Here is a 14,763-nt window from a genome sequence, read left to right as displayed (position 1 = left end):
GTACACAGGGAAGCAAGCAGAAACAGGTTAACAAAAAGAGTAGGCACAAGGCAGAGAATGAGACGTGGGAACACAAGGCTACCACTAACTATGCTCAGCCAAAGAGGAAGTGACAGAGCTGAGCATATATGGAGGCAGGAGTCCAATGAGAGAAGGGGGTGGAGTGGAGGAGTGGCCTCTGCGGAGGCAGGGATAGGCTGTGAGAGGCAGGAGACAGGTGATGGTGATATTAGAGTTGATGCGCAGCTGGAGAGTGGTGCATGCGCGTCACGTGCGCACCGTGTGGCACCAGTGGAGGGGCGAAGCCAAGCTCCGTAGGAACTGTGAAAGCTCTACGTGGGTGTGTGCGCTCTGTAAGGTGCGCGGGAGGTTGTGCAGCAGGAGGCAAGGAAGAAGCACGCCGCGGGGGAAGCACTCTCAAGTCACTTGCAGCGCACTTTCCCCCACCCACTGGAAGATATGGCAGCTACCGTATGTGTGTCTGTTACCTGTGGCTCACAGGAGGCCTGCGCCTCTGCTGCTTGGAGCCTGGGTTGTACCTGATCTGTCTTGTGACAGCGCCTCCACCTGCGCTGGATTCTAACAATTTTGGATAACCCCGTGCAGGACACTATGTAAATAATACACACTGGTATGGTATAACAAGTTTACTGAACGCATAATATGAGTAATAACAGAACTACTCAGGCCTCGCAGGGCCATACCCCCACACCGTGCCCCCAACACCATGTCCACACCATGGTGGGGTTTACCAAAAGTACTGAGGTGCCCCATGGCAGCCAACCACCCTGGTGTCCACAGAGTCAACCCCCCCAAAGTGTGTGTGACAGCACTGACCACACCCACGTGTTACTATTGGTGCACTTGTACTGTAGATGGGGATATCTGCCAGGTGCTCCGGCACCTGGCATCACTGACAGAAGAGAACCGTCCGTCCCACGGCATTGTTGTCAGTGAAGGCGTCCGTCTCCACGTAGGGTGGTATCCAGCAGGAGTATCCCACCATGAAGATAGTCTCTGTGCCTTGTGTTGGTGGTCTGGTCCCAGACCACAGGCCACAACTGCTGAGCGGCGTTCTGCTGTGTCCCTGACACTAGTGATTCTAAGCATGGCAGTGTCCCTGTCTAAGGGGCCTGTCCCTATAGCAACCACAAGCTATGTGGGAGTTGGGGCCAAGCTGGGGCCTAACAGGGGTCTCTTGCCTAGTGCAGGGGCCTACTGACACCCTGCACCTACACCCTTACCCGCTGATGTCCCAACTCCGACTGGCATAGTCTCCCCAGCGCTCCAAATGTACCCACTAAGTTGCAGTGGGATCTGGCGTCGCGATTGGCTGCTGCAGCCCATGTGTCTAGCAGCCCCAGGTGCTGCTGGGGATTGTAGTTCCCCTGCGGAATACTCATTGTAATGGTCGCCTCTGTGTAACTTTCTGCACATGTGCAAGGTGTGCCAAGATGGCCGTCGCACTGGGGGCCTATCAGCGCATGAGCAAACCGTCTACGCATGCGTACGCATACTAAACATGGCGGCGCCCTGCTATGGGTGCTGCCATGGAACTCCGGTGACCCAGTCGCCCCTGCCTCATCCTCCCTGCACATGCCTGCCCACTGCAGTCTAACTGCAGCCTCCGGCGGCACCCGCACCACCAGCGGAGGTAAGGGGGAGAGACCAAGGGGCCCAAAGGGGAGACCTGGCCACATAAATATCTCTTTTGTTTTAAGAGATGAGTTGTGTTTTGACATGACAACTCCAACTGAATATGCAATGGGTTATTACAGTATACTGACATATGAACCCCTAATTTAACACACTTCAGAGATGTTCTGACATTACATTTAGCATCTTTTTTTGTTAACAGTGAAAAGGTTATTAAAATGTCAGGTACATTCAATTTAAGATATCACAAATGCATTTGCACTTCATTTTTAGAATACCGTATATGAGACTGACAAGGAACATCATGTACCCGTACTCTGAGTGCTACATGTACTTTAAACAAAATTACTATTTTTAACTTCACTAGGAAAAGCTAAAAATGCGTGTGATTTTTTACCACAATGTCGATGCTTCAATTAAATATTATTTTTTTTACATGTATGTGCTCCCTACAGACAAGTCTGACTTGTTCTATGAAACATATATTCTTAGGACTCTTGGTTCCTGGTATTATGCCTGTACTGTTCTTTACATTTCCAAGGGCATTTGTAAAAGAAAGTATTGTTAATATTATTTTTTATACTATAATCTAGTGAACACTGTACACAATCAGAGCAGCTGTTCTCCCAATGGCCTCATACAAATAAAATAATATGCAATAAAAATCAAGGTCAAATTAACATGTAAAAATGTGATCCATAAGAAGAGTAACTTGATGAATCAAAATCTTCATATTTTATTATTTCTGTACTTGATAGTATCCTTTCTAAAATTGTAGGTCATCATTTTTATATCATACCCATTAAAACAACATATTAAATTCTCAAAACAGCATACAAAAGTACGGACTGTCCTATTTACTGTAAAAAGAAGAATTTTCTTCCATGCTCTATAAACTTTATCTTGCTATTTGTATAGATGCATAAGATGATATTGCACCCGTTAACGCATGTGTTGCATTTATTCTGCCACATTATTAATCAGTAGTGCTATTGATAACAATGGTTAGGGAGACAATACTTGTATTACTTAACACATTATTTGGTGCATTAGCTCGTGTTAAATGGGGTAATATCATTTGTTACTGTACATATATTGGTACTGAATTGCAGAGCAATATAAAAAATATATGAGTTTACAGACATGCATTAATGTAATCACATATTGAAATCAAAGCATGATTACACATTTGCATAAATGACCATCAGGATACAGAATCCTAAGGAAATCCATATATATGGGGGCCTATACTAGTAGCTCCGAAGTTGTAATTTCCAAATCGCACAGTTTGACATTTTCAGAAGTCGCGGAATGAAATGTGAGAAAAAATTGAATTCTCTATTCGAAACAGTGTCTAACAAAAGTGACAAATCACACTGTTTAACAGCCAAACCACACAGTTTGTACTTGCTTAAGAAGTGGAATAGCAGAGGTGGTGCTAACTCCATCCCCAGTCTGACTTGTGGGTTTTGCTCTCTCAACGAAACCCATATTGCAGGCTGTAGATGTAAATTTGGTGAAATTAATTGACTAAAAAAAACCACACAGAAAAGCGCTCTCAACTGTGCAAAGTACTCCCTACCTTGTCTCCCGTTGGAAGCCCTGTTGCTGTTTCGCCTGCCTCAGACCGCTTTTCCCTGCTTCTCTCCAGCCCTAACCCCGGAATCAAACCTCACTATTCTACTGATTCAGGATTTAGATCCCAGTGCAGACTAAGAGGCACACTGAACATCAGCGGTGGAAGACCACTCAGAAGGTTTGATTCCTGGTGCAAAGAGACACTTCGGGGACTGCGGACTTCTTCCATTCCGGGTCCATCACAGCCAGATGCAAAGATACCTTTCAAAGATTGCTGACTCCTTCTATTTTGTTGGCTTCGGGTGAGGGTCATTTGCAGCTGAGGAGTGCTGCACAATTGTGTATTTCTGTCTTTCTTCTCTCCTGAGACTGGAAGGAGTTTATCAAGCAGGGGGACAGTCATCACAAGAGCAAGAATAATTCCTGTAAAGATACCTTTCAACGTATGCTGACTACTACTTTATTGTAAGTAGCTAGCAGTGGGCGAGGGTTCCCTAGGGCTCATTTTGTCTGCACAATGGTGTGTTTGTCTTTTTTCTTCCAATACAGCATGGACTGACATGGAGGACTGCACATTGAGAATCCCGTTGATATAAGGGACTGACCCACCACATCCTATTTTCAAAGGACTGTTTTTTCATGTTGGACTGGTATCGTATATCAGGGCCTGCGCCAAGGACTATATGCTCTGTATTACTATAGATGTAACTTGCAATACCAATCTCGCCACCCTTTAAGTGGTGTTAAAAAAGCGAGTATTTTAGAAGAGATTTGCATTACAGAGCAACGAGAATAGCAGTGGTTGGCAAAAATGGTGAGTTTAACCCTTTTTTTTGACAAACCTATTGGATTGGCAGAGCACGAGTGACTACGATCTTATAAAGCCGTGGACATGTGATAACGCAATATTGTAATCAGACAAGAGATCTCATCTTCGTGTCTTTCTGAGCTGGGATCTTGATCTGAGTGGGTTTTACAGTAAACTGTAATAGTGCTGATTGGGGAACTAGTGTATAGATAATTTTTCTATAGTTTAAATGGTGGCTTTGGTACTATAAGTGCCACATGTCTCATGTCAATGTGTTTTTATTATTATGACGTGAGTATGGGATAAATATTGGAACTTTACCTATGTAGCGGAGTCCCCTTACGGTCCCCTCTACCTGCCTCCGGCTCAGGGGATGGCTATGCACGATCGAGCAGGAGTTGTGGTGGCCATTTTGTTTTGACGCGTATGCACAGTTACGCTTGGAGCATCGCCATCTTAGCATTGCTGAAAAAAGACTATAAGTCCCAGAAGGTTGTGCGGCAAAGGGCGTGAGCGGCCATTTTTGAAGCGAGAACTGCTATGCGGAATTCTGTTGGTGACAGTTAGTCATCAGAGAGGCAGCAAAGAGGATGGATGTGTCCTGCGAGCTAGTAAGCCCCTGGACTAGGCCAGAACTTAGCCCCACGGCCCCAGTTGGGCCGATCACTGTTTGAGCACAGTATTGTATGGAAGGCCCTAGATAAGACTCTTCCCCTTATAGACCCACAACCCGTGTCACCGTGCCGTCAGACGGATGCTCACAATGCGGCCTTCGGACAAGACCACACGTGACCACCAACTGGAAGGCGTGAGGGGAATTTTGCAGACCCCACATCGTGGGACCACGGATGCGGCTCTGCTAACAGAGGATTTCCCTAATTCCCTGGTCATAGCCAGGAAGATACCCACTGTGCTCCACCACACATCAGGGAGGGTAGCACTACCTTCTCACACTTTGGGGTGGGGGTTGTTCTGCCAACATCAGGTTTTCAGGTGCCCACGGCACCCTCAGTACTTTGGGGAACCATAATAGTGTGATTGTTATGAAGTATGGGTAATTGTATTATTACTTTGTTAGTAAAGTGTGTTACAGTATACAGTATATACGTGGTATTATTATTATTGTTGTATTGTTTCCTATGAGGAGTTAATCCCGCTTACACTGGGATCCTCATAGGTGGAGGCGTTGCACCGAGAGAGAGAGCTCGCCCCAGGCTCCCAGAAGCGGAGGCTTAGTCCTCCTATGAGCATACAGGTATCAGCAGCACGCGTAATCGCTAGCGGTTTCCCATAGGCATAAGGAAAGGGGGTTACACCTACAATTACAATTTCAATTACAGCTAATAATTAAAGCAAAGGAAGGTTTATACTGTACTCAAGTTTATTTTGGACGGGCTCTGTTAACCATGGGTAACCTTTGAGGTAGCAAACTATAGCAGAAGAAAATTACCATCTTACTAAGAATCCTCAGGAAATAAAGCTGATATAACATATACAGTATTCCCTGAAGACTTGAATTGGAAACTGAATATTTATAACCCAACATCTACTGGCAGCAATGCTTTTATGTAATGTTTCTTCTTACATAGAATGTATCTTATGTAAATAGACCATTATTGGCTTATTTACTTGAATTGGGACATAACATGACATCCAGCACGGAAGATGTCTAATGGAGTAAAATCTCCTAGTCTTTGTATATCAAAAAGTAAGTAATAAAGGTACAACCAAAATGCATAAATGTATTTAAATATTTTCTGAAAAGGCCAACAGAGTATAGTACTGTATTAGAATGTGAATACATGATTTTGCACGATTTACTTATTGCACTTATGAATACATGCTCATTGCCGGAATGGGACAACTTGCCACAGCCAACTCCCCACCGTCAAGGGAAGCTCGCAGCAGGTAAGTTGCTGCCAAGGTAAGTTATTTTGGGGTTAACTTTAGGGAATTACGGTAAAGGGATAAGCTTTGATTATGAGTGTCACGATGGACACCAACTTTACCAACACATTTATATTTCTGGGTACTCGATTGAACAGAACAAGTTGCAAAATAAATTGTGATTTATTTCCATAATAGACAAACACACGACATCTTCAGAATACACTTAAAACAACACTTACTGGGATAAGGGAACAAAATAAATTGTCCTTGGAACAAAATTAATTGTCCTATGCTTGCAAGCGCCAGAAATGCAGCCTTGGTTTAAAAGTTCTGTTGCCAGATCGCATGTTGCCAATCTGATATCTCAGCCACCTCAAAGTATTTAGTCGAACTTCTTTAGAATTCGTTCCAGAGTCCCCAGGGCTAACGAATTCCGAAGTTTGGGGAAAATCCTTGTTACGTTATTATTTACCCCTTCACTCCGGGACCGGTTGCTGCTGTGCTGGAACAAAGTCTTGCGTCTTTACATCATGGATCAAAATTCTGGAATCACACTGGGGATACCTCGAGAGCCACGGTTATAGACCAGCCAAAACTATCTTTAACATGTGGATCCAATCTCCTTGTGGGAAAAATTTAACCCACCAATAGCCAGGTTGCCCAGAGTTCAAAAGACCAGTCCAAAAATGCTGTCCGGTGGGCAGAGCGCATTTGTCAGGTTGACACCCATGCCACTTAGCATACCTGGAATACACCAATACCTTGGCGCCGCTGGGTCTTATTTTTGACCCAGAGGTGTCAATAGCCTGGCATCTGTTTCACCTCAGAGTGCCGGCCGTGTATTTATTATGGATCTCTGGGTCTCTTCATCCCTGACACTCCTTTAGGCTGAGGGGTGCTAAATCAGCGAGACCCTTTTGAAGCTCAGCCATGAAAATTCCCCCAGCTCATTCACCCATATCACAGCTGGATGTCCGAGGACTTACAGAATACCTCATGCTTTATTAAGACATCATGTTCCGTTTGTGTTTTAACTGTAATTTATATATGTATATACATGTGGTGTTTTACTGTACTTGCACCTCAAAAATCAGGTTTCTGGGTGCTTTCTTTCTAGAGCTAGCATTTCCAATTGAAATGCCGGCTTCTATACGGCAAGTAAGGGATAGATATCTCATAGACAGCCCTTTACTTTTTCCACGCTTTTCCAATCAGGGCTAGCGTTGGGCTCTCCTACGCCATCATGTGTCGGTTGGAGGGCATAGCAAGCAATGCATTTTGGCTTTCAACATAAAACATACAGAACACCTGCTAGCTCATATTGAACCCCCAAAATAACCACAACATATATATAAGCATATAGGTGTCACAGAGGAGTGCTACTGAGCATGGCGATATATATTTAAAACCAGAGACAGAACATGAAACACAGACATAGCTCAGTGCACATCCAGTGAAACCTATACACGGTAGTGCCTAAATATATATGTATAGAAATCTATTAAATAAAATGGTCTTTTAGTTTAGCATTTTGGCCAAAGTGTTGTAAGCCCCTGAGCCACTACATGGCAGACCACATATCTATACATATATATTTAGGCACTGTACCGTGTATAGGTTTCACTGGATGTGCACTGAGCTCTGTCTGTGTTTCATGTTCTGTCTCTGGTTTTATATGACTTTCAACATTGCAAGCAAGGAATGGCTTGCAAATGGGGGATAAAAACGTCTGGGACAGGGCAAACACATTAATGCATAGCAAGTCCGTTTAACCCCTTCCCACTGCGGGTCAGGAATAATCAGCCGGGTATAACCTTTATTTTGGGCCTGATTAATCCTCCCCTCGCCACAATGGGGTTTATGAAAAAGGGTTAAGGTTTAGCTTTTTAGAGTAAGGGGTTAAGGCTTGGGGTTTTAAGGTAAGTGTTTAAGGTTAGGGGTTTTAGTGTAAGGGTATAAGGTTATAGATTTTAGGTTAAGATTTTGAGGTTGAAGATTAGAGTTAGTATTAGGGGTTAAGGTTATGAATTTAGGGTAAGGGGTTAAAGGGTTAGGGTAAGGCATTAAAGTTAAGGCATTTTGGGGTAAGGGTTAAGGTTAGAGGGTTATCTTAGCAGTTAGATGGCGGGCAGTAAGCTACCCTTGTCGACTGACCTGCGGCGCGAGATGGCTGCAGAGGAGTGACTGCGGCAATTCGTCCTAGACCACTTATTGCTGCATAAAAATATAATCAACATATCCCAGGGTTTAATAACATTGTGTTTTTTTCATGCCTTTCTGCTGGAGATATATATCATCAGTGAATACATTTAAATATATATATATATATATATATATATATATATATATATATATATATATATATATATATATATATATATATTCTTAATTGCCTCCATTGAATTCTTACCCAACTTTTTTTTTTGACACATTTGTTTGGGATTTTTTTCTTTTACATTTATTACCCACGTTTACTCATCAGATTTAAAGACTGCATATTTATCTTGTGCACTTTTCCCCGGAAGAACTTTATCCCTATTTATTACTGAAAATCTTTGTAAGTTGAATAAAATCCACTATTCTAAAATTATGTTTTTTATACCACATAATAGTCTCTTTAATCATTTTTCTCAAATGAGATCATATTATTTAGCACACACAAAAAAAATAATGTTTTTAAACACGGACCTTACCTGCTCCACTTGTTCCAATATTATAAATATTATCCTGACAGATACACATTGATTCCTCCTGGAGATAGCCCAGAGAGCCTTGTGAATAAAATCTAAACTGTCAGAGCCTCCCAGAGACATTACAGTCATATTGCATTATTTCAGCAACACAATGGTTATAATGCTATCAGCCAGGAATAGACCTTCCATCGACATGGATGGGAGATCAAATTTAAACATTTGTGGACCTCCCCATGCACACTCTTTAAAAGAGAAGTGAACTGGAGGGGATTATTCAGGTGCTCCATAAAAGCAATTTAAAAACATAAATGGTTTTTTTTCTTCAGATTCTTATCACACAATGGCAGTCAAGTCGCAATCAGAGATGCGTCCAACAGACAGAGCCGGAGTTGATGCTTCATCTTTGTCATGTTGAGTTTGTTTTACAACATTTGTCTGTTGTCCTTTAGTAATCTTATTTTGCCATTTACTGTAGCTGGTTATTTACTTTTAGAATGTATTAAACCACAACATAGGCCTCGGTCTCACTATTTTATGTATTTATTTATTTATTTATAAATATGTTTTACCAGAAAGTAATACTGAACATTGAGAGTTACCTCTCATTTTCAAGTATGTCCTGGGCACAGAGTTATAATAATACATGGTAACATTAAAGGAGCAGGGGTTATACAGTCAATTCATAGATATTTCATGGACAGATAGAGTTGGAAAATTTGCTACAGGCAGTGGTGGGATTTAGAAATTTTAGCAACAAGTTCTCTCTCACCTTACCACCCTTTTAAAGTGAAAAATAGAAACCAAAAATATTTTATTTAAATTATTTATTTGCATTCCTAAAAGTATTTCCATATCGCTACTTGATTATCACCATATTGTTTATTTCATCCATGTTTCACCCTGTTGTCATCGGCTGTGTGGTTAATTCACAGCCACGTTTGAACTGAAGGAGTGGGTTCCCCGGAGTCCAGTGGGAGGCCAATCATATTAATTGTCATCATATTTGCGACATTCTGAACTGTGAGGCAGCTTCTTTTACAGTATCTGAATATATATCATTACTTGTAGAAAACTCTCTTTCTGCCTCCGCAGAACTAACAGCAACGGTATTAATAATATATTTTTTTCTTTGCACATTAGTTGGAATCTCATGTCTGTGTTGATTTTTTAGAACATTTTCCACATAGTCGGGGAAATCATTGATGTTGATTTCATGATGAAAGAGTTTGTTGAATTCACACAGTTTTCACAATTCACAATTCACAATTCACAATTCACACTTCGGCAGCTTTCCAAGGGACAACAACTTCATCAATATTCCAACAATCTGGCTCTAGTGTGTTTACTATTTCGTAAATATTACTATCACTATTTTGTGCTTTATATCTTGATTTTAAGTGATCACTGTACATCAACCTGGATTTCATATTATTGATTACTGCTTCCAGTATTTTTTGACGAGGAAAATGTACATATTTTTGATTTTCAACAAAGTCAATATATTTAAAAGCGTCAGCATTTATGGTAGGATCAACTTTCTTTTCAACGTTTCCACGACTTTCTTTGAGCATTTCAAATGCCCTAATGGATCTTTTTATTCATTTTTCAGCCCTTATTAAATTAAAATTTCTGTTTTGAAGGGCATTAGAAAGTAAACAAAATTCTTGCAATATATATATCATTAATGCTAAATCATCTATGAAGAATCTGTTGCGAACACGGGAAGCCATTCCTGAATATTGTTTGTGAAGACAAATATTTGTATAAAGCTGGATAAGCACGCCATACAGCAAGTGTTGATCTTAAGCTGTACACAGCCCATCTTAGTCCCAAAACTCTACAAATTTCTAGTCCAAGTTCTTTAGAAATGTTGAAAAGTTCCATTTGATTTTTGTTTGATTGGTGAAAAATCATGTACAGTAGGTTTTATCTATGAACATTTTGAAGAGATTCACTTGTTTTATTTCAGTGATAGAATCATCTAAGACAAGTTGCAGATGGTGATTTAAACAATGCCAAATGAGGATGCCTGGAGAAACTTTTATAAGCCCTGATTTGCAACCAATAAGCATTATACTTGCACCATCAGAACAAAATGCAACCAAATTATTTCTCAAATATCCAATATCCAATCCAACATCACACAAACCTTTTAACACATTTTTGTGTATAGTATCAGTATCCTGTGCTTCCAAGTCAATCAAATCGAGGAAAATTGTAGGCGATAGATGAGAATCTTCAACTTTTACAATAATTATGGTCACTGGTTTATGAGATATGGTTGAAGCTTAAGCAATGATGACACAAAGTTTAAAAAAAATTCCGATTATTTTAGTAAATATATATTTTTCATTTCTCTTGTAATGTGGTCAACTATTTTTGCAGCAGTTTTTAGAGAATGGAGACCCACTCCCATATTCAACCCATTTTTTACTTGCAGTTCGATCTCATCGTCAATGTCAGAAAATGGCCTATTTCTTTTTGCTATGCTGTAAACTGTATTAAAGATTTTACATGTATGTGACGGTGAAGGGGTAACCAGGCCATCAATAAAGGTATAATGCCTGGCTGGTTACCTATGAGCCCTATTTCAGGTTTTAGACTGTCAGCTCTTCAACCTGGGTATTGTGCCTGCAATGAATATAATTGTATGACAATAAAGATTTTATGTGTGTTTTACCTTTCCAGGAGTGCTAACCAGTGGAGATTCTCAGGCTATGAGTTTCAAAGGGGTGGTTGTGGTAAAAGTGTTGTCAGATTGTATCTAGGTAGCCGGGGTCCAGAGTTGTGGGTTACCCCAAAAATGTATCTGGAAATCCGGTCATATTCCCGGGGACATACAGATGCAGCCACCAGTATTTGAACACTTGCCTGGTGAAATACTATGGCTTTCTCCCAGTAATGCTGCATAGACACATCACACCGGTCAAAATCCTCACTTGAAAACAGTTAGGTGACTCACCGCCAGGTTTCCCTGCTTCACTACAGACCAGAAAGTTAAATGGGGGCATAGAGATTTATGTATCCATGGTACAGTCAAGATTCCCTAAGTTAGTGAGGGTCCCCAGTATATGCCCAATTACCCCAGAATCAGTATAGAGGTTCTGGGGGTTTTTTCCAGCTGTATATTAAGTTGCGAGAGGTTTTAAGTCCTAGTTTCACTAAAAAAAAGAGATGCAGCCCTGAGAGTGTGCTGAAGCATTTTTTGGTTCTAAAGAAAATTTGTTTTTCTCAAGGGAAGGAGCTACAGCATCTTTTCATTTCACTGTTTGACTTCGAAGAAAAATGGGAAATATTTTTTGTTTCGTAAATGTTTAATAGCCAATGTGGCTATAAGGTTTTTACAGTCTAGGTCAGGTTTACAGTGTGTGGGGGATATGGCTAGTGGGAATACAAGTGTATAGTCCCATTCTACCCCTCATAGCCCAAAAGACTTAAACAAGGTAAAAGTATATTTTTATTGAACTGAGATGTTTGTAAATGTACTCTAAAAGTACTCTGAGGGGGCTTGTGGGCTACCAATTTTTTGGTGCCACTAAGTCTGCCTTAGGTCCGTACTTGAAAGCCACAGATGCTGCCAGAGGTGTTAAAGCCATTTTGGCAGGAGGTTTGGTTGGAGTACCCACATCCGGGAAACAATGCAGGCCATCCCTGCTAGCATTTGCCTTCCCAGAGTTGGAGGCATCTAACCCAGAAGGTGGCTTCTGAATAACAAGTGGCTAATGTGGCAAACTCGCGCATGCCCTTGTTACATTCAGAAAAAAACGCTTGCTCGGCTTTGGAAGACTGGCAGCCCTCTTATTGGCTGGTTGTAAAGTTCCCAGGCTCGGATTGGTTGTAGTATTTCATGAATGAATCTGAAATACTATAAGAAACTAAGCAACCAATCCAGTCCTCAGATTATAAGCGCCAAAACAGCAGCGGCAAATTTGAACTCACCAAAAGATGCTCTTGGAGAAGTAGCAGCGACCGGCTTCAACAAATTTTCGGAGCCAAGTTCTGAGAAGAAAACATAGCAGTTGCGGCTGCAACTACATGCCGAAAAGAGTACCAGGACATTTGGTACTATCTCCCGGTCAAGGGATTTTGGCATCTCTGGAAGAGATACAGCGGTAGTTTCTGGAAACTCATGCCGATTTAAGTTCCAGAACATTTCGGGCTGAGTCCCGGTCAACCTAAAGACTTTGTTTTATGGACAATTTCGACTAGGAATGTTTAGTTTTGAAGCCCAGACCCCCAGTAAGTGTGTTTTCTTCTGCATATTGTAATCCACTATGTGTACGTCTGTTTCTAAGGAATAAATCGCAAATTGTTTTACTACTTGGTTTTGCTCCGTGATATGAACCTGGTATAAAGGTGTAAATACCTGGTCTCCCGTGACAGTAGAGCTGATATATTTGTGGTTCATTTTATCTATGCATTTGGTAATTAAATAATCAGTTCAACTTTTCAGTTGTGCCACACATATACAGCTGGGGCTAAACGAACTCTCAGGCGGCCTGCACCGCGGGTAATTTAAAACCCCGTGCAGACGCGGCCGTTATTTTTCCGGCGCCGCAGGATCTTCTATTGTTCAGCGTCATTAGGCGCTGATTGGAGAACCGGCCGCGCGCGGCCGTGAGATGCGGATGGCGCGCGGCCAATTCCGGCCGGGAAAAGAAAAAGCTGCGAAAAAAACGGGTAAACGTTAGATTAAGCTTAGCCGCGGCTGTATTGTTTGCCTTTGATGAAAAGTGTTCATTCATTTTTTTTCTGAGAGAAGCTTGCTGGGCGACTTTATTTTTTCCTGATGCTTCAATACGCTTTCCATTCATTCGATACATGAATTCCTTTCATGTTTATGGAATCAAATTTTGCACAGTTATCCTAACCCAGTTTCTTGTTGCGCACAGCCAAACCATCATATTTTTTCTGAAATTCCTCGACCTGCTTCATATTTAGCTAGATCACAACCGGGAAATTACAGACCTGTAAGCCTGACTTCAATAGTAGGGAAACTACATGGAGGTTTAATACGGGATAATATTCAGGAATACCTAATGGAAAATAAAATTATTAGTAATAGTCAGCATGGATTTATGAAGGATAGATCTTGCCAAACTAACCTTATTTGTTTCTTTGAGGAGGTAAGTAGGAATCTAGACCAGGGTAATGCCGTTGATGTGGTCTACTTAGATTTTGCAAAGGCTTTTGATACGGTTTCACACAAGAGATTGGTGTACAAAATAAAGAAAGTTGGACTCAGTAATAATATATGCACCTGGATTGAAAACTGGTTAAAGGACAGACAACAGAGGGTTGTCATAAATGGAACTTTTTCAGGTTAGGCTAAAGTCGTGAGTGGAGTACCTCAGGGATCGGTACTAGGACCCCTGCTTTTTAACTTGTTTATTAATGACCTTGGGGTTGGGATCGAGAGCAAAGTCTCCATCTTTGCTGATGATACTAAATTGTGTAAGGTAATAGAATCAGAGCAGGACTTGGAGAGACTGGAAACGTGGGCAGGTAAATGGCAAATGAGGTTTAATACAGATAAATGTAAGGTTATGCATTTGGGATACAAGAATAAAAAGGCGACTTACAAATTAAATGGAGATATATTGGGGGAATCCTTGATGGAGAAGGATTTAGGAGTGCTTGTAGACAGCAGGCTTAGCAATAGTGCCCAATGTCATGCAGTAGCTGCAAAGGCAAACAAGATTTTATCTTTCATCAAACGGGCAATGGATAGAAGGGAAGCAAACATAATTCTGCCCCTTTACAAAGCATTAGTAAGACCACACCTTGAATATGGAGTACAATTTTTGGCACCAATCCTAAGAAAAGACATTATGGAACTAGAGAGAGTGCAGAGAAGAGCCACCAAATTAATAAAGGGGATGGACATTCTAACCTATGAGGAGAGGCTAGCTAAATTAGATTTATTTACATTAGAAAAGAGGCGTCTAAAAGGGGATATGATAACTATATACAAATATATTCAGGGACAATACAAGGAGCTTTCAAAAGAACTATTAATTCCACGGGCAGTACAAAGGACTCTGAGCCATCCCTTAAGGTTGGAGGAAAGGAAATTTCACCAGCAACAAAGGAAAGGGTTCTTTACAGTGAGCAAAGGAATGGAAGCAGGCACACGGT

The 14,763-nt window shown here is 41.3% G+C and overlaps 1 pseudogene; it reads right to left on the bottom strand.

Moving 5' to 3' along the window:
* Positions 1-9,551: 9,551 nt before the first annotated feature.
* Positions 9,552-13,461, bottom strand: LOC142500749 (E3 SUMO-protein ligase KIAA1586-like; annotated as a pseudogene).
* Between the last annotated feature and the right edge of the window lie 1,302 nt (positions 13,462-14,763).

This window comes from Ascaphus truei, chromosome 1, assembly GCF_040206685.1.
Source record: "Ascaphus truei isolate aAscTru1 chromosome 1, aAscTru1.hap1, whole genome shotgun sequence".
NCBI lineage: Eukaryota > Metazoa > Chordata > Amphibia > Anura > Ascaphidae > Ascaphus > Ascaphus truei.
This window is presented reverse-complemented; position numbering and strand designations above follow the sequence as displayed.